At 37.8% G+C, this 22,069-nt stretch overlaps 1 pseudogene; it reads left to right on the top strand.

Moving 5' to 3' along the window:
• The first annotated feature begins 4,190 nt into the window (after positions 1-4,190).
• Positions 4,191-20,529, top strand: LOC141612678 (protein NRT1/ PTR FAMILY 1.2-like; annotated as a pseudogene).
• The last annotated feature ends 1,540 nt before the right edge of the window (positions 20,530-22,069 follow it).

Genomic DNA, 22,069 nt, shown 5'->3' with positions numbered 1-22,069 from the left:
GGTTGGTTTAAAAGAAGCATTCTTTGGGACCTTCCTTATTGGAAGACAATGTTGATAAGACATAATTTGGATGTAATGCACATAGAAAAGAATTTCTTTGAGCAACTAATTGACATGATCATGGATGTAGAAGGTGAAAAATGTGATAGCATTGCTTCTAGAAAAGATTTGCAGAAATTGTCATCGTCCCAAATTACACTTCGCGGCGACGGGTCTAAGCCAACATCCATTTTCACTCTCGACAAAGCTAAGAGAAAAGTATTGTGTGAGTGGTTACAAAATTTGAAGTTTCCTGATGGGTATGCATCAGATTTTAGTCGATGTGTTGATCTTAAGAAGCTGAAGTTGCAAGGCTTGAAAAGTCATGATTGTCATGTATTCATGGAGCGATTATTACCCGTTGCTTTGAAACACCTCGTGCCGACAAACGTTTGGAATGCAGTTGTTGAGATTAGTCAATTCTTCCGAGATTTATGTGCCTCTTCAATATGTGTTGATGACATGATTCGTCTGGAAGAGCAAATACCACAGATATTGTGTAAGCTTGAAATGATCTTTCCTCCTGCATTTTTTAACTCCATGGAGCATCTACCGGTGTGCAATCAAATGATATGGAAGAGAGACTGCCGGGGGAGGATGAGGCGTGGTGTGCAATCACAAGTGCAATCTTTAAGACAATCAAAATGATAGAAATCAAAATGCGTGGTTTGCAATCTTTAAGACAAAGGCACGGTCACAAGTTGATACAACTTTTTTCCAAGAAGAAAACGTTTCAAATGAAACGCTTTTGTCTCCACCCGATGAAATCAACTATGAGCATGAGAATAAAGATGGTGAAGACATGGAAGAGGAAGAATATTATGATGTGGAAGAGAGACTACCGGGGGAGGATGAGGCGGAGGAGGAGGAGAGAAGGGAAGAAGAGGAGGAGAGGAGGGGGGAAGAGGAGGTGAGGAGGAGAAGGGAGGAGGAGAAAAGGAGGAAGGACGAGGGGTTTGGAGATGAAGATGATTATGATGATGATGATGACGATGATGAGGATGAGGAAGAGGATGAGGATGAGGACGAGGGGTTTGGAGATGAAGATGATTAAATTGGTATAATTTTGTATTCCTCAAGAGTAAATTATTAAAATTTAGAAGTCTGTATAATTTTCATTTATCATTATTTGTGTTAATTTTTATTTGTATTACTGAGATGGCGGAGCGGTCGAGGTAGGAAGCGTGGAGGCGGCTCGGAGTTCGGGACGAGTACGCGTGCGGAGGAGGAAGAGGAGTTTGTGCGGGAGGATCCGATGCGGGGCAGACGAGACGGTGACGGTAACGGTGAGGAGACTGACGCTACCGACGAGCCAGCACGGGTGCCGATACGGTACACTTCGGATCATCGGATGATTCTTGAGCCGGCGGGATTATGGTAAGTTTTATTCTTTATTAGTCTACTATTTTTTTTTTTTTTTTTGTAAAATAATAATTGTTTGTAATTTTACATGTTCAAAATAAATGCAGGTTTATGGACGATTGCGTGGTACGAGGTGTCATGAAAAGCACGAAGACTAATTTCGTGGGTCCAATTCCTACATCGTGGACACAAGCTTCTAATGCACAAAAAGAGGCGTGGTTCAATAACTTTCGGGTATATATATTTTCCGTAATTCTTTGTTTTAGAAACCAAATAATTAATTTTGATAATTTTTTTAAGAACCAAGGTTATACTTTTATTTTATACTAATATGAAATTTTGTCGCTTTTTTTTGTAGCTATCATTTGCTTGGTCACCGTCTCAAGAACAGAATGTCCGTAATAGTACAATGACGTCGGTACTCGACGATATCGGACGTGATCCGGAAGGTAATTAGGCGCCCAAAGGAACCAGAGCACATGAAAGGTATTTAATTAACTTGTTTTGTTATTTGTATTAATTAGCATATACTCTCTTATATTATAAATAATATCAGTAACTTATTAGTTATGATTTCATATGTGTAATTGCAGGTGACAAGTATGAAGGCTTAATAAAGCATACCAAAAGTGAAGCTTTTCAGAAGAAGTCTAAGCAAGCATCCCTCAACAAAAAAGGAGGAAAGGAAGATGCCGTGAACGAGCCTACTCATTTCGCGGGTTCACGATCGTTCTGGGATCGTGTATTGGGTGTAAGTTTGTCTATTATTTCACACTTTTTTGGTTTTCAATGCAACATGTTTATTTTATGTTAGATTTTTTGTTGATTTTCTAACATGTATGTTTTTTTTTTCATTCGAAAGGAAAGAAGAAGTCAAAGCCGATTAACGACGATCAAAACTGTTTCGGACACGCATTCCTGGGTTGACCACAAAGGGGTTAGAAGTTGGACTAAGCCAAAAGACAAGCAATTATATGTAAGTTTTTCCTAACACTTAATTTTTGTTAATTTATTCTCTTTTAAAATGTCGTATATAAGGTGGTTACCATATTAACTTACAACCATTTGTTTAATATTGTAGGAAGCATTTGAACAAGAAAAAGCCGCCAATCCAGAAAAACCGGATAATGACATATGGTATGAGTTGGTGAATGGCTTCAAGAAAGGGCACGTGTATGGTACCGGAAGTTCAACACCGGCTTTCTATGAGAAATCACGTAGGAGATCGACTTCAACAATTCCCAGCAACACGTATCAACCGGGAATTATTAGTCAACTTCAAGCTCAAGTAAGAGAGCGTGATGAACGTGAAGCCAAACATGATGAAGGATTCCGCTAAATGAAGGAAAGAATGGAAATGTTTGAGAATTGGTGGCAAGGTTGTAACCCCGGACCTAGACCCAACTACGATCCAAATGATCCGCATGGTCCACAAGGGGGGAGTGGAGCCGGTGTTGGCTTCCAAGTAAGATGATTTTAGCATGTAAGCTTGTAAAACTTGAACTTTAGACTTGAACATTAGAATAGCTTAGCTTGTAAAACTTTCATTTTCAATATATGAAATGAAGTTTGAGAAAATGGGAGGTGTTGGGTTGAAATGTATGGTGTTGTGTGTGTTGAAATTTGGGATGTATGGCGTTGTGAAACATCGGTTTGTATGCAGGTTGTAAATATTTGGCTAGCAATGAAAACGAAAAAAACCACCAAAACATACAAGTGGCTTTGCGATCGAAAAGGGATTTGGCGACGAATTTGATCGCCAAATTGGCGACTGATTAGGAGTAGTCGCCAAAATGGCGACTGAATTTCAGTCGCCAAAGCTCTTATTCAGTCGCCAAAGCTCTTATTCAGTCGCCAAAGTTTCTCAGTGAAACTGGCTACGTCACCCAAATTTGGCGACTAATACCAAATTTGGCGACTGAAATTCAGTCGCCAATTTGGCGACTACCTCAAATCAGTCGCCAATTTGGCGACTATTATTTCAGTCGCTATTTTGTCATTTGGCGACTGATTTTTCAGTCGCCAAATTTGGCGACCGACATTAGTCGCCAAAGTTAGAAAAGGCGACTAAGGTCCGCAACTGACGTTTGGCGACTGATTTCAGTCGCCAAATTGATTTTGGCGACGGATTTCAGTCGCCAAAATCGGTCGCCTGTTTTAATTCTTTTTGTAGTGCTCGGCGCAACATGCTCACATACCCGAGAAAGCAAAGGCTTCCCTTGTGTCACTCCTTTGTCGGTGTAAAATCCACCACTTTAACTATTAACCCCTTATATTCTTTAGTCCACATCCGTTTTTATTTAACATTAATTCTTGTTTGAGACAGGTATACTCGTATTAGATTCAAAAACTGTTGAATAATATGGAGTATATACTTTATGAGATAAGAATAAAATGTCTATTATCTATAGACTAATAAAATCGTGTTTTATTACCTACGTTGAATATTATTTGGCACGTTTTGATCTTAAGATGAATATGTCCGAAATTTACTGATTACTTATTACTCCTTCCGTCTCGGCCATTTGTTTACAGTTTACTTATGGTTTTGGCATAAAGACTAAAGAAAGATGAGATGGTCAATTATTAGATGACAAGTGGATCGAATTGAGCGTGTAGTATCAAATTGCCCACCAAAAGTTTCTAAAATAGAAAGATAAACAATTAACTGAGACAATCAAAATAAAATAGGTAAACAAATGATGAAAGAGAGTACTTCAAACAGTAAAAACGGAAAGAAACGAAGTAAAATTCACCATATTTAAGTACTTACCCATGTTAGTCATGTTAGCAACACAAATTTTTAAGAAGTTTCCTTACTTCGCCCTCTCTCTTTCTGATCAATATATCAAACTTTTTATCTTCTTTATAAGTATTTATAATGGAGACAAGTGAAGAAGACCTAAAGATGAACCAAGATCATAAACAAGACTCCTCCATCAACAAAAAGGGTGGCTTTATCACTTTACCATTCATCATAGGTATTTAAACGTTACAAATTCACATTTAAAACCGTCTTAAGCTTTTTTCCCTATGTTACACAGTCCAGTCTACATAGCTATAGTGATCATGTTATATGATTCTGTAATATGCATGTACTTCCTCCGCCCTCACCGTTTATTTACCTTTGCTTTTGAAACAAAGACCCAAACGATAAGCAAAGACCCAAACGATAGGAGGTGAATCATTTGCAGTTGTAATTAGTGAATGACAAGTGGATAATAATGCAATTAGATTTCATTCATTTTTTTAAAAGATTAATCTTAAAATGTATAGAAATGATTGAAATGGAGGAAGTAATAGGTAAACAAATGAGCGTAACAGAAAGAGTAATAATATTGTAATACACTAATACTCCCTCATTTTCATTCATTTTTTTCCACTTTTTGTTTTTTACATTTCTTTGATATTTTCCACTACCTTCTTTTAGGATTTTATACTTCGTTCACATGTACATGACCCACCTATATTATTTCTCTTAAAAAATGTGACTTTGTAAGTGAAAGTTATCAAAGAAATGGAGAGAGATTGTTACAAGTTTTAAGACGGTTTTAAACAGGATTAACTGTGTAAACTTATATCCTCATATATACTCAAATGGAGCACAATATTTATTAATAGATGTGCATATGCATTAATAGGACATAAATATAATAGTTTGGCCTCAATCATCAACTTAAGGTTTTGGTTATGGTTCATTTATCATGGTATCAGAGCCAGCGTGACCAAAGGTCACGGTTTCGAATCTTGGCAACCCCAATAACTCACGGTGGAATTTCAGCATACTGTACGAGAGAGCCTGTGCACTAACCACTCTTCAAGCCTAATGGGAATTCGAGTTAGGGGGCGTAGGGAGAGCCTCTACACTAACCACTCTTCAATCCCAATAGACATTCGAGTGAAGGGGCGTAATAGGATATAAATATATGGGTTTTTCTAACGTGTGCCCTAAGGGCACACATTAATAACCTTAATATGGTAAGATTTACAAGAGATATTCTCACTAATTATGGTAAAAATGAGTTTATACTTGAATATTTGATGAGAATCTCTTGCAAATCTTACCACATTTAGGTTATTAATATGTGCACTAAGGGCACACGTTAGAAAAACACTAAATATAATGATTTATCTATCATGCATAATGTTTGAAACATTTAAATCATGCATTAGTGATGAGTTTGATTAATGAATGCATGTACATGCAGCAAATGAGTCGTTTGAGAAGGTGGCGAGTTATGGGTTGATGCCAAACATGATCATATACTTGATGACAGATTACAAAATGAGTGTTACAAAAGCACAGAATTTGCTCTACATTTGGAATGCAGCTAACAATTTCTTGCCCCTTGTTGGTGCATTTATTGCTGATTCTTTCGCGGGTCGATTCCTAACTATTGGTATTGGTTCCATTATCAGTCTCTTGGTAATTTCCTTCACTCTCCACAGTTGTATAAATTTCGATTACTATTTTGATTGCTTATTTTATCGATTTTTGTAACATGTGCTCTAAGGAACGATAATCACTAATGTGCAAAACTGTTCATATAACAGATTAATAAGTAAAGATAAACAAATGACCGGGACGGAAGAAGTAATATATATTGTGTGGGTCTGAAGGTAAGCGCATGAAGCAAAATATATATGCAAATTCTTATTTCAGACGGCCTGTTTTCCCGTCCGAAATAAGACCGACAAAATGTTGCCATTTTTTAAGAGAATGTAACCATTTAGTCCACAAAATGTTATCACTAGAGGTGTTACTTTTTACCCTGAAAATGATATGAAAAATAATGGTAACATGTTATCAGAAAATAACAACAATTTATTGTAAAATGATAACATGTTGTCCGTCTTATTTCAGACGGGAAACAGCCGTCTAAAGCAAGACGCGCTGAAATATATAATGTTTTAAGTGATTGTGAGAGAAGAAAGTAAAAAAAAAGGTAGATAGCAATTGTGGTAAACAATACGGAGTATATATTTGAACCGTGACACTTGTATGCATACATCGTTCTCATATTGACACATAGGTTTATCTGACATATGTGTAAAACCGTACATCAAGATGATTACATATTTACATGTATAATGCTAACATAATTGCATCAGACCACATCCCAAATTAATTGCAATTTAATGAAATGCAGGAGAAGTGTTTTTTCCTTTTTGGGTCTTACATGAACTTTGGCTGAAGTGGGGTTATTACTTGTTAGAATATATGGCGTAATAACTTGTTTTGGACCAAATACTCACTTTCATCGTCATCCCAAACAGTCGGGTTATGTAACACGAGTGTGATGTCTATCAATATTTGTGTCCAGTGATCTCTGTTGGAAGTAATGCTAAGGCTAGTAATGTTATCTAAATACTCCCTCCTATTCTTCTTTTTCTTCCCCTTTGGATGGGGCACAATATTTAAGGAAGAGAATAAAATATGAATTGTGAATTGGGTGGGGTTTGGTGATAGGAGAGAGGAATGAATAAAATAAGGAATTGTGAGTTGGGTGGGGTTTGGTGATAGGAGAGAGGAATGAATAAAATAAGGAATTGTGAGTTGGGTGGGGTTTGGTGATAGGAGAGTGAAGAGTTAATAACAATTAACACCTAAGAGGGGAAGGGGGTGAATTAGGTGTACCTTTTAAAAATTTTATTCTTAACTTAGTTAATTAACTACTTTAAGCTAAGAATAAAGAAGTACAAGACTTGAGAAACTTAATTGAAGGTAAGTTCACAAGAAGGTCTGAGTTCTATGTCACGATATAGGTGATTGTGACACGTAACTTGATTAAGTACATGCGAGAAATAGCAAAGTGGAAGAACGTAAAAGTAAATGAACAAACAAACGACATTTTAAAAATTGGTTCAGCCTCTACTCCGAGGCCTACGTCCAACCGTTATTTTATTGCTTGTTTAGAAATTTACTCAAACTTACTAAACCCCTTACAATGAAAATAACTCGCCAACCTACTCCGGTTGCACTCAAACTTAAAGCTACTCCGCTTCAAGAGTTTATGGGTTCTATCTCAAGGTGTTACAGAATCTTGAATCTCAAGAGTTCACTTAAATGAACATGGAGATTACAATGAAGATCTAACACGAGAATCATGGAACAAACTCATCATGTCACAAAGATCAAATGAACCGATACTTGGAGGTTTTACTGACTTTTTTCGAAAACAATTTTGAAGACTTAAAACCGGAAAACGTTTTGCAAATGCTTGAAGAATAAAGCTTTTAATGCACAAATGATTTGCAAGGTTTTTACAATAAATGCTTTGGAAGTCTTAAGAAATAAATGTGACTAAGACACTCTATTTATAGTGGATTTAGTCTTAGGTAAGTACACTTTGAAGAATTAAATCCAATATATAAATAATAGCTTTGAGTGATGGTAAGTGTTAGACTTATAGGCTTGGGGCTTAAGAAATCGTAAAACTTAAGCTTCTACACTCAACATGTGACAATTTATCAAAATGGCAAAAAGCCTTTCTTACTTTAGAAGTTTGACAAGTCTTTTTTTGCCATTTTGGTAAAAGGTGTTTGCACAAATCTAGAGGCTTAGTCAAGTGGGCTTGTGACTCCAAAATTTCAGATTGTTTTCAAGTTTCTGAAAATTCAAATGTTTAAGGTTTAAAGTTTGCAAAGTTTTGACACTTAAAAACATTTGGACGAAAACTCCTCCGTATGATAGTACCAAACCACGATGCAACAGATCATCGTTTGCATGGTTTTGCCATTACTTGACTTAAATGAGAATGTTACACTTACTCTTACATATATCGACTATGGCTTTGGAAAGTAACATTGTCTTGTCTTCCTTGATTGACTTGATCATCTTGAATCATTTTTGAAAGTCCATTTGATTGCTTCATTCACTAATTATTTCAACTAAAAGCAAACAATCAAATAACAAGGGGACTTGACATCATCAATCTAATGTGTTCTAACAAATTCCCCCTTTGATGATGACAAGTCCAAACATGTGTGATATTCCCCCATAGCCCATGGTTAGTCGGTCTTTGGTCAATTTCAACATAAACATAATTAATAAACATGATCAAGGTATTCGAAGGGTGCAACATGCTTGGCCAAAGTAAAACATCTAATCATGGAAGCTAAGACATAATTAAGGTGAACGTTAGCCTAAGAGTTAGAAGATCACACATGGCATAATTAAACTACTTCCCCCTCTTGACATCGTCAAAGGAGGAGAAAACATGTTCAAAAGGCAAGCAACACGATTAAAACACACGCAAATAGTTCAAGCAAGATAAAAACAAACAACCGAAGGTGCAAGAGAGTGTCTTAAAACGAAACAAAGAGCCAAAGTTCAAGAGGAGAAACGGGTTAAAGAGGCATGAGTTTAGGAGGCATTCTGAAAACGTTCAAGGAGATCTTCAATCATGGTGCGAAGATCACCAACTTCATCCCTCAACTTACCCTGTTCTTTGACCAACCGGTTCACAATCCCAAGGAGCTCATCCAACTTTGCAAGGACCACACCCATTTCAACGGTAGAACCCACTGTAGAACCCGACTGATTCTTCCTTTCCAATTTGCCATTCTTAATCTCCAAGTTCATCCGAGAAAGAAGACCCGGTGTCATCTCATCACTTAATTTCTCAATAGCAGGGCTTCCCTTCAACACTAATCCTTCCCTCATAAAAATTATCGAGAGCCACATACCATAAGGAACTACGGCATTTTTGTCAAAGTTGCCGCTTTGGAACTCAGTGGACATCTCAAGTATTCGGTGAAACATAAGGCGAGGAAGGCTAATGGGTTTGTGCTTAACAATGTGATGAATTAGGAGCATGTCAAGAAGAGAACATCTCCCACGGCTATTGTTGGAAGGGACAAGGTTACGAAAAACCAGGTTGAAGATGAACCGGATGGGTGCGGTTAATTCAAAGGCATATATGTTGGTAGGGCCATCGTCATCATGAGGTCGAAGAACCTTCATGACTTGGGTAGAGGTAACCTCATCAATTTCACCCCAATCACGTTTGGGGAAGGAGGTAAGCCCGACATCACAAATATCCAGATGGGCAGCAAGTTGGTTGATTGTTAGGACAAAGGGTTTCTGATTGATAAAGGCAGAGAGAGTTCCAGATTCAACATCTACCTTGACTGTTGCATAGAATTGGATGATTTCGGACAAATACATGGGACTATATTTGTCCAACAAATTCACCCAACCCCAATGCATACATAGCCTCTTTGAAATATTTAAAAGCAGGAGAGATGTCATACCAAGATTTCTTATAACGTCTTCCACTGTGGAAGCAACAAATCAGTGTACCGTGGCATATCTTGAAGATCTCCTCCGGGAGATCGAGAGAATTAAGATGGTTGAAGATGTCATTTTTGAATGATTCGGCAAAGGGAGCAATAACAAGATCCATGCATGTGTTGAGAGGAACCTTCTCCTCAATGATCTCATTTTCATCTATGCTCGGCAAATCCCGATGATAACGAGCCCTTTTGGTTGCTTTGGTTTTTGACCCGGATCCCCTTTTTCTTTGAGTAACCTTGGGTTTTGGAGGGGATGCCTCCGGGGTCACATCCTCGTCATCATCACCAAATATTTCAAGCATCTTTCTCTTGGACCGGGTTCGTGATGCGGGTTTTGAGAACAATGGGTCAAGTCCATCATCAAACACCACTGTGGCATCATCACGATCTTCAACATCAACAACTTCATAATCGATTTTTTCGAATGGAACCGATTTCCCTTTCAACAGTGGAGGCCTCCGTTGCATCAATCTCACTCCTCTTATCCTTCTCTAGAGAGTCACTTACCAAATCCTTTAAGAGTACATCATCATCATTCTTTTCAACAACATCTTTCTCATCGTCACTCTTCTCCTTCTTTTCCTTTTCTTTTGTGTCCCCTTGATTCTCTTTTGATTTTTCCTCACTTTCCTTTTCTCTGTCTCCCTCTAATTTTTCTTCACTTTCCTTTTCTTTGTTTCCCTCTGATTTTTCCTTACTTTCTTTTCCCTCTTTTGATTTCTCACCTTCAAGTTCCCCCTCTTTCATCTCACTTGAGTGATCTCCCTTTTCACTTGTTTCGACACCATCACTTGATCTTTGAATATCTTCATTCTTTTTGGTTCCCTTAGAACCGGAGTCTTCTTCATCGGTGTCAATGTCCACCTCAGCATCTAATTGAAGAGAAATAGGAGGATTCCTACTTCTTCCTCCTCTGCCACGACCACCGCCCCTTTTGGCGGTTGTCTTCTTTCGTGCAACAGTTGGCTTAGCCGTGGTAGAGATGGTTTCATCAGGTTTTGCAGCGGTTTTGGGAGCCATCTTTTTCTTGGCAATGTATTTTGGGTTAAATGAATTTCTGAGTTGAAGTAATTCCTTTGAGAGTCTTGGAGGCATTTTTTAAGAGAGAGGATAAAAGGGAGGTTAAATGGCGGTTTTGGTTTTGGGAATCCGAAAAAGGTAAGGGTGGTTGTTTATTTAGTGGGTAATGGAGAGCATTTAGTGGAAACATGGATATAAATGATAGGTTGGTGTAATTAATCTAGGTGAAGGGACGGTTGAGTGTTGATAGAGTGAGGCTAGGGTGTAGGTTTATAGGAATGATGGGACATAAAGTGATTTTGGAGGCTCAATGTAAAAACAACTTAAGTGCACTCATACGGTTGTCAGTCATATTTGTTCGACATTTGCATGCACTCTACCATATTAGCTAACATTTAATTACATGTAATTCCTCCCTCTAATCAATCATTGGAAAACGTAATTTTAATTTAGCGGTATGTCACCTAATAAACCAATTTCCGACCGAAGTCTTTCGAATTGTTCTCTTTCTAACGGTTTTGTAAGAATGTCCGCAATTTGATTTTCCGTTTTACAAAAGCTTAGACAAATATGACCTTTCTCAACTTGATCACGTAGAAAATGATGTCGTATGTCGATGTGTTTAGTTCGTGAGTGTTGTATAGGATTCTTTGATATATTAATCGCACTAGTGTTGTCACAAAAAATAGGGGTAGTCTCGAAAGTAAGGCCATAATCATGCAATTGTTGACGTACCCAAAGAATTTGTGCACAACATAGAGCGGCACTCACATATTCGCTTTCGGCCGTGGATAATGCAACGGTGTTTTGCTTCTTCGAAGCCCATGAAATGAGACACGGTCCTAGGAAGGTAGCAATGCCCGAAGTGCTTTTCCTATCCAATGTGTCACCGGCATAGTCCGCATCCGAAAAACCTACAAGATCAAGTTCGTAGTGAGTTGGGTACCAAAGATATAACCCTTGTGTTCCAATCAAATACCTAAAAATCCGTTTGACGGCTTTGAAATGAGATTCCTTAGGATTTGCTTGGAAACGGGCACAAGCACACACACTACATTGTATGTCGGGTCGACTAGCGGTTAAGTAAAGTAAGGAACCGATCATACCTCGATAAATCTTTTCGCTAATGCTCTTACCATTTTCGTCCTTATCAAGCTTGTTTTTAGGCACCATTGGTGTAGGCATAGGTTTAGAATCGCTTAACCCAAACTTACTTAACATTTCTTTTAAGTACTTTTGTTGGTGAATCATCGTTCCATTTTCACATTGTTTGATTTGAAGACCAAGAAAGAATCCAAGTTCTCCCATCATACTCATTTCAAATTCGAAGTCATCAAATCGAAAAAGTACTTATAAAGAACATTGTTAGTTGCACCAAAAATAATGTCATCGACATATACTTGCACAAGCAACGATTCATTTCCTTGTGACTTGATAAACAACGTTTTATCCACGGACCCACGTATGAAACCATTTTCCAATAGAAACTTTGAAAGCCTATCATACCAAGCCCTAGGAGCCTGTTTTAAACCATAGAGTGCTTTATCTAGTTTAAAAACGTGGTTGGGAAACTCGTTGTTTATAAAGCCCGGAGGTTGTTCAACGAACACTTCTTCATCAAGGTATCCATTTAAAAATGCTGTTTTGACATCCATTTGAAAAAGCTTTATACCATGAAAAGACGCAAAAGCTACAAGCATTCGTATGGCTTCAAGCCTAGCTACCGGTGCAAAGGTTTCATCGTAATCAATTCCTTCTTGTTGGTTAAAACCTTGCACCACTAGTCTAGCTTTATTCCTTACGATTTCTCCAACATCATCTAGCTTATTGCGAAAGACCCACCGTGTACCAATTACGATGACGTTGGGAGGGCCTAGGGACAAGATGCCATACCTTGTTCCTTTCGAATTGCTCCATTCCTCTTGCATTGCAATCATCCAAAGATTCATCGATCAAGGCTACTTTGTGACATGGTCTCAGTTCGATTTTTGAGATGAAGGCATTGTGTGCACAGAAATTTTGGAGCGATGATCTGGTTTTTATTCCAGAGGTTAGGTCACTGGTCAAGTTTGATAAGGGATGTGAGCTTTGGTGTTTCCATTTCTTTGGGATAAGTGAGTTAGAAGATTTGGTTTGTTCGTCTGCAACAGTAGAGGGGACTGTTGCATGAGGATTCTTTGAAGGAGGTGATTGCGGTTCATTTATGATTAGGTTGGGTTGTTCTTCACCATCCTTGTTCCCCCTGGATGAGGTAGCATCATCTTGTGTAGGAGGACGATTAGTTCCCCCTAAATTTTGCGCATCCTCCTCATGCAACAAAGTGGCTCCAACCGTTGCTCGGCCTTCTTCTACCACTTGATCCATTTCATGTCGTATCATACCAATCTCAAAATCATCATCATATTCATCATCCTCATCATCAACCTGTGTATTTGACACAAAAAGGCTAGATTCGTCAAATATTACATGAACGCTTTCTTCCATTTTCATGGTCCTTTTGTTATAAACTTTATAGGCTTTACTATGATCGGAATAACCAACAAAAACTCCTTCATCACTACGAGCATCAAATTTGCCAAGGTTGTCTTTTCCATTGTTGTGCACAAAGCATTTACTACCAAAGCATTTTAAGTGTGAAAGATTAGGTTTTCTTCCTCGTAGTAGTTCATAGGGAGTTTTCTCAATGATTTTTCTAATCATGACACGGTTGTAAATATAACAAGATGTGTTTACGGCTTCGGCCCAAAAGTTCTTAGGAACCTTAGAGCTAATGAGCATGGTCCTAGCCATATTTTCAAGAGTTCGATTCATTCGTTCCACAACCCCATTTTGTTGTGGGGTTCTTGCGGCCGAAAAGTTGTGACTAACACCATACTCATTACAATAAGACTCAAATGACGAGTTCTCAAATTCGGTTCCATGGTCGGATCTCAATGAGACAAGTTTATAACCAAATTTGTTTTGAACCTTTTTGACCCAAATTAAGAATTCATCAAATGTTTGATCCTTAGAACTTAAGAAGAGAAGCCAAACAAATCTTGTGAAGTCATCTACAATGACACAAATAAAGCGACTTCCACCTCTACTCACAACTCGCATGGGTCCACATAGGTCAATATGAATGAGTTCAAGAGGTAGGGAAGTACTAACAACCTTTTTGGATTTAAAAGAGCACTTAACTTGTTTTCCTTTAACACAATCATCGCAAAGTGATTTGAATTCGAATTTAATGTTAGGAATGCCGTCAACTAGATCAAGTCTCTTGAGGGTGTTAAGGGTCTTAGCATTTACATGACCAAGTCGTTTGTGCCAAAGCCAAGGGTCGTTCTTTTGAACACTCATGCATGATAGTGATTGACCCGATAATGCATACAAATTAGTCATGTAGACATCTTTGACACGTTTACCTTCAAGTATGAGTTCTCTAGTTTTTCCATTGATGATTCTACATTCACTAGCAAGAAATTCAACAATATTACCTCGATCACAAAGTTGTGAAATGCTCAAGAGATTGTGTTTCAAACCTTTGACAAGCAACACTTTGTCCACGCATAATGACTTTGACTTACCAACTTTTCCAATACCAATGATTTCACCTTTCTTGTTGTCGCCAAAAGTCACCATGCCACCATCGTAGGCTTCTAGCGAGAGGAATTGGTTTTCATCTCCCGTCATGTGACGAGAGCATCCACTGTCTAAGTACCAATTGCTGCTGCCCCTCACTAATGCCTATAAGAAATCAAACATTTAGTTTAGGAACCCAAACAAGTTTGGGCTCCTTCTTGACAACGACCTCTTTGATTTTCTCTTTCTTTATCCACACTTGTTTAGCATTATTAGTGTTTCTTTCTAAGTCACGGACTCTTTTGTCACAACCATTAAACTCATGACCTGTTTTGCCACAATAGTTACAAATGATGTACTCGGAAGACCAAAGATACTTTCTTCTTCTAAGTCGGTTTGACTTGGATCCTGGTTTCGAGTGCAACAAAGTGTGTGCTCATCACAGCATTTGAAACCAAGTCCAAAGATTCTTTGCAAATTTTTCATATTCTTGTGATTGTTTTAAGAGAAACTCCAAAACATTCTGACTTCCTTCCCATTTTAAGTAGAACATCTTAGCCTCATCTAGCTCTTTAGTTAATGTTTCGATTTTAGCAAGATGATTAAGATTCAATTTACCTAAATTGTCGAAAGCTTGTTTTGCAAGTCTTGCTTCATCACTAAGTAACATTCCAATTTGTTCCAATTGTTTATTATCCCTTTGACACAATTTGAGGTCGGCTAGAAGAGTTTCACGTTCCTTAGTTAAGGAAGACACGATTTCGAAAGAGTATCTATTTCTTTTCTTGAATCGGATGCCACAAGAGAGACCTCGTGGCATGAGTCCTGCTTCAACTCTTTTAACATCTCAATTTGAGCAAGAAGGTCATCATTTAATTTTTGAGCTCGTTCTAAGGCACTTTTGACATGACTAGACTCATCATTTAACATTTCAGCAATCTTAACAAGATCATCTTTTTCGTTGTGACAAGTAGCTAAGTTAATCAAAAGTTGGTCGCGTTCTTGTGTTAGTGATGACACATTTCCTTGAGAACTGGATGCAACAGTACAGGGATCTGTTGCACTAGTTTCATCAACTTTGTTGGCTAAAAACAGATTTTGTTTTGAAGCTTTTGATTTCCTTTTCAAGACCTAACATGGAACTAGGTTGATCATTTTCATTTAGACTTTCTTTAAGGACTACATTTTCCTCAGCTATGTCCTCAATTTCAATTTGCATAGCTTCCAACTTATTAGTTTGGACACGACATTTATCTATGAATTGATCTAGGAGGAGACAAACTTTGTCTTTAGAGAAAGATCGAACCTTTTTCTTGAGCTTAATTACCTCATGGTCTGAATCAGAGTCTGAATCCACGGAGTGAGCCATAAGACATTTGATGTCTTCTTTCTTTGATGATTTGGAAGCATTTTTTGAGGAACTAGACGAGATGCTAAGTTTGGCGTCTAATTCATCCTCAAGGACATCGTCCTCTTGAGAATCAGACATGCCCCAAATAGCAGTCATTACCTTGTTTTTATAATCACGTTTTGCAAAGTCACGTTTTTCCTTAGATTTGATATCGTTCCACTTTGGGCATTCTTTGATTTGGTGACCTTTGTCACCACATTTAAAGCAACCAACGGTGGAGTTAGATCTTCTCTTAGGAAAACGGCGTTTACTAGAGTTGTTGCTATACATTTGAGAGTTTCGACCATTGATCATGCCTACAATGTTTTTAGTGAACATTGCAAACTCATCATCTTCATCCTCCTCATCACTTGAGAGAGCATTAAGAGCGAGTCCTTTCCCTTTAGAGCTTTCACTAGAACGCTTCATGAGAGTTAACTCATGAGCCATAAGTGAGCCCATAAGTTCATCAAGGGTGAGCAATGAAAGGTCCTTAGCTTCCTCAATAGCCGTAACCTTCTGCCACTTTTCGCTTAGGCTACGAAGGATTTTACGAACTAAATCCTGGATTGAAAACTCCTACCTAAACTCTTAAGGTCATTGACAATACTAGAAAAACGTGAAGACAAACTATTAATTGACTCATCTCGTTCCATATTGAACATCTCATATTGTTGCATGAGAAGATCAATACGGTATTTTTTGACTTGTGACGTTCCCTCATAGGCAAGGTTTAGGGTGTCCCAAATCTCTTTGGCCGAAGCACATCCAGATATACGATTTATCTCTTGGTCACCGATCCCATATTGAAGAATGGACATGGCCTTAGAGTTTTTCTCGATTTTCTTATAGTCGGCCTCAACATACTTATCCTCACTTTTCAAGGAGCTAGTGCCATCAGCATTAGTCACTTCGATTTTGAGGGGACCCTTTTGAATGATTAACCAACATTCATAGTCCGCACTTTTGACATAGTGCTCCATGCGATGTTTCCACCAGGCATAGTTTTCTCCCTTGAAAATGGGATACTTAGTGTGTTTTGAATCGTCCATAACTATAGGATCAACTCTTTGGATTTAACCAATATCAAGAGCACAAGGCTCTGATACCAATTGAAGAGTTAAGAACGATTAACACCTAAGAGGGGGAGGGGGTGAATTAGGTGTACCTTTTAAAAATTTTATTCTTAACTTAGTTAATTAACTACTTTAAGCTAAGAATAAAGAAGTACAAGACTTGAGAAACTTAATTGAAGGTAAGTTCACAAGAAGGTACAGCAGTTCTATGTCACGGTATAGGTGATTGTGACACAGAACTTGATTAAGTACATGCGAGAAATAGCAAAGTGGAAGAACGTAAAAGTAAATGAACAAACAAACGACATTTTAAAAATTGGTTCAGCCTCTACTCCGAGGCCTACGTCCAACCGTTATTTTATTGCTTGTTTAGAAATTTACTCAAACTTACTAAACCCCTTACAATGAAAATAACTCGCCAACCTACTCCGGTTGCACTCAAACTTAAAGCTACTCCGCTTCAAGAGTTTATGGGTTCTATCTCAAGGTGTTACAGAATCTTGAATCTCAAGAGTTCACTTAAATGAACATGGAGATTACAATGAAGATCTAACACGAGAATCATGGAACAAACTCATCATGTCACAAAGACAAATGAACTGATACTTGGAGGTTTTACAGCCTTTTTTCGAAACAATTTTGAAGACTTAAAACCAGAAAAACGTTTTGCAAATGCTTGAAGAATAAAGCTTTTAATGCACAAATGATTTGCAAGGTTTTTACAATAAATGCTTTGGAAGTCTTAAGAAATAAATGTGACTAAGACACTCTATTTATAGTGGATTTAGTCTTAGGTAAGTACACTTTGAAGAATTAAATCCAATATATAAATAATAGCTTTGAGTGATGGTAAGTGTTAGACTTATAGGCTTGGGGCTTAAGAAATCGAAAAACTTAAGCTTCTACACTCAACATGTGACAATTTATCAAAATGGCAAAAAGCCTTTCTTACTTTAGAAGTTTGACAAGTCTTTTTTGCCATTTTGGTAAAAGGTGTTTGCACAAATCTAGAGGCTTAGTCAAGTGGGCTTGTGACTCCAAAATTTCAGATTGTTTTCAAGTTTCTGAAAATTCAAATGTTTAAGGTTTAAAGTTTGCAAAGTTTTGACACTTAAAAACATTTGGACGAAAACTCCTCCGTATGATAGTACCGAAACCACGGTGATGCAGATGCCGTTTGCATGGTTTTGCCATTACTTGACTTAAATGAGAATGTTACACTTACTCTTACATATATCGACTATGGCTTTGGAAAGTAACATTGTCTTGTCTTCCTTGATTGACTTGATCATCTTGAATCATTGTTGAAAGTCCATTTGATTGCTTCATTCACTAATTATTTCAACTAAAAGCAAACAATCAAATAACAAGGGGACTTGGCATCATCAATCTAATGTGTTCTAACAGAGAGAGAAATGAATAATTATGAATTAAATAAGGAATTGTGAGTTGGGTGGGGTTTGGTGATAGGAGAGAGGAATGAATAAAATAAGATTAAAAGTTTTCAAAAAAGGAAAGGGGAAGAAAACCTGAATAATCCGTTTTAGGAAATAGGGAAGAAAATAGAGAATAGAAGGGAGTACATTGTATTAGAGAGATGTCTTCCATTACCTCGTAAAAGCACTTCACCACTACTTGCATGTTTATTGCCACTAACTCCATGTTTTTGGCCCATGTTTATGATTGTGATTAGGCACTAACTTTGTGGTTATGGTGCTAATTAACCACTATAAATATGAGAACTGTAGTCATTTGAGATGCACATCTTCATATATTATTTTCTATTTCTCTATGTTAATTTTGAGCATACCATATGAGTTCTAACTCCTAATAGTCGAGTACACAACTTTTAGGAGTGTTGTGTGACCTTGGGGACGACGCCTATATCGATTTGTACCGTAGTCGGTAGTCGGGCGATTTCGTTTCTCATTCAGTGGCCTCCATACCACGACACAACAACATATATTTTCTCAATATATCTTCGCCCCTATAAAGACCTTATATTTCCAACAACCTCCATCAGGATGCTTATTACATCGGATGTCTATTTCCAACACTGTTTTAGTGATGAATTCTTAATATATAGGGGATGATTACACTGTGGATGACAACAATTATTCCACAAGCAAAGCCTCCACCGTGCAACCCATTAGCCAACAAATGTCAATCGCCGACAATAGGGCAGTATACGCTTCTAATCATTGCTTTTGCTCTCACGTCGATTGGAGCCGGTGGCGTTAGGCCTTGCTCACAGGCATTTGGTGCTGATCAAGTGGATCAAAGGGATAGTCCTAATAATAATAAGAGGGTTCTTGAAACCTTCTTCAATTTTTACTATGCATGTGCTTGTCTCTCTATTGTTTTCGCATTGACGGTGGTTGTCTATATTCAAGATCATTTCGGTTGGAGGATAGGGTTTGGAATCCCCGTCATTCTAATGCTCATATCCGCTCTTTCCTTTTTCCTTGCTTCTCGGCATTATTTGATATTCAAGGTAAAGAAAAGTTTATTTTCAAGTGTGGCGCAAGTCATTGTTGCAGCTTTTAAGAACCGGAGAATGAGTTATTTGGCTGACGGAACAAATGTGCATTATTATCAAAGTAAGGAATGTGAAGCATCCTTACCGAGTAGCAGATTAAGGTTTAATTTTCATCTTACAATTTACAAACACGATGTCTTATGCCTTTTAAGTATCGTTCTTTCGCGTTTAATCATGTAATCTAATGTGGTTTTAGGTTTTTTAATAAAGCTTGCATCATTAAGGATCCTGACCAAGACATTGGCCCTGATGGACTGGCCATTAATCCGTGGCGACTTACCACAGTCGAGGAAGTTGAAGGTTTAAAATCCCTTCTCAGAGTCATTCCGATTTGGTCAGCGTCTATCATGATGTCCGTAACCACGAGTGTAGGTTCATTCCCCGTGTTTAGCAAAGACAATGGACAGCACTTAGGCCCAAAGTTCAAATCCCACCTTCTCTTTCAAAGACATTCATCGTCGTTGTCATAGTAATCTGGATTCCAATCTATGATCGAGTTCTCCTTCCATTGGCCTCAAAAGTTTGCGGAAAGCCTGTCCGCCTTAGCGTAAAACTAAGAATGGGTATTGGCCTCTTCTGCTCCTCAATGTCCATGGTAGCTGCCGCAATTGTAGAGAGCATCCGGAGGCAAAAAGCCATAACTGAGGGCTTCGAAAACAATCCACAAGCGGTACTCAAAATGTCCGCTATGTGGACCATTCCTCATTATGTCTTTGTTGGCTTAGCCGAGGCGTTCAATGGTATCGGACAAACCGAGTTTTATTACTCCGAGCTCCCCAAGAACATGTCAAGTATAGCAACTTCTCTATTCGGCGTAGGCATGGCATTTGGAAGCTTGATCGCGAGCTTAATAATGAACGTCCTGGACGGTGTTACTCGAAAGAATGGTAAGGAGGGTTGGATAACAAGCAATGTAAATAAAGGTCACTATGACTATTACTATTGGCTTCTTGCTATATTAAGCTTCTTAAACATACTTTATTACATGTATTGTAGTTGGGTGTATGGACCATTAGTGGAGCAAAGAAGGAAAGTCGTTCATATGGAGATCAATGAAGATGAAAATGTGGAGTTGCATGATCATTTTAGGTGTTGACTATTTCATAGAAGAAGTTTGTGTTTGTGTAATTTGTCTGTAATTAATGGTGATTGAAATTCTATTAGGGAGTGTTTGGCAACAAGAATTTAATTCGAAATGAATCATTTTAAATTTAGCAAAATGAAATAAAGATTTGAAATGAGGGGGATTAAAGTGTGGATTTTAAATGAGTTTATTTTAGCCTTACATGACACGAGGTATTCGAACGGTTTCCAATTTTTCCACAATAAATTGGTGGCGACTCCACAAATGCAGGCTCATTCAACCTTTCACCGGTTTCAATGTCTCACAAATCGGTAACGGCCCATGACTTGCTTTGGTAAACCAAGGTTCCGTGGGAGAAGTGTCGCCGCCTCGAAACCAACGCGCGAGTGCGCGCGACGCGGGTGGCCCATATCCACAACCGTCCTCAAATATTTAATCGAGTATTGATATCTTGGTGTGTGTCGAGTGGATAGCGTGTCCATGCATCAACAAATTGTACAAAACCCCATATAGAAAGACTGAAGAACGTATGAGGCGAGGCATACACAAATGCATTAAATTCAGCAAAAGTGTACAGTTGAGTTGCTCGAATATATTTGAGGGAATAGAATGACACTGGGAAGTTGGATAGGTTACTGAGCAAAATCACTGCATATTTTGCGTGGCTTCATAAACAAGAAATGCTGGCCTTTCATGATGCTGCTACAGAGTTACTACAAGACTACGAGTTAGCCGGAAATGGATCCTCTCCATTTCCTTTCTCCCCATTTCCTTCACAATCTCTTAATAATCTCTGATTTCATTCTCATTTTCCTTTATTTTTACGCGTAAATTTAGAACGGTTAGATATTTGTCCAAATGCAATCCGGACCATTAATAGGAACTTGACTCTCCATTTCTTTTTAGGAAATGGAGAAAAAATGGGCTCGAGTTAGCCCCTCTTTAAGATAGAGGTGTCTATCTTAAAGTCTTAACAATAATAAAACAGATTAAATATCATCCTACTAAAGTATCAGTGCTAAAGTATATAAGACATATTTTACTTTTTATTTTTTTCATGCATTCTATTTTTGTCTTATTCTTACTATTTGACTGTCTCAAACAAGAATTTGTGCAAGAGCGGAGAGCCCAGTAACCCACTATTCCTCCCTTAGTCTCTTCATTCACTCACCTCACCCGTCAATATTTACTGCATGAATGTAAACCTGCCGTAGAGTTTTGCTAAGTACCTTTTCTTTTCGGGCTTCTCTCCAACCTTCTCCTCTAATAAAACGATTAAAAACATTATATTTTGCCATCAACTATTGAAATGCAAGTAGACAAATTTATACTTATTTATGTATTATTACCTTGTGAAAGTAAAAGCTGGGAGAAGGTGGAAAAGAAGGTGATAGCATTTCCCAACCATCGTATATTTGTCATAAGATACTAAGTTATTTATACGGAGTATATACCATTAACTGAATCTTTCAATCACATTCAACAACCTTAATGATCTTTCTTTTTTGTATCATGAATTGATGTGTAAAGGGAGTTAAAATGTGGTTTTGATATTGACATTCAAAGTTGAATTTAAAACATGAATATTAGTTAGTAAATAATTTTACCAATAAAGTAAGTTTACCTTTGTGGCTTTGATTAAACACAAAAAAAACTCCTCATAAAGAATAAATAGGATAAACAAATGATTGAGAAGG

Source organism: Silene latifolia, chromosome 11 (assembly GCF_048544455.1).
Source record: "Silene latifolia isolate original U9 population chromosome 11, ASM4854445v1, whole genome shotgun sequence".
Lineage (NCBI taxonomy): Eukaryota > Viridiplantae > Streptophyta > Magnoliopsida > Caryophyllales > Caryophyllaceae > Silene > Silene latifolia.
This window is presented reverse-complemented; position numbering and strand designations above follow the sequence as displayed.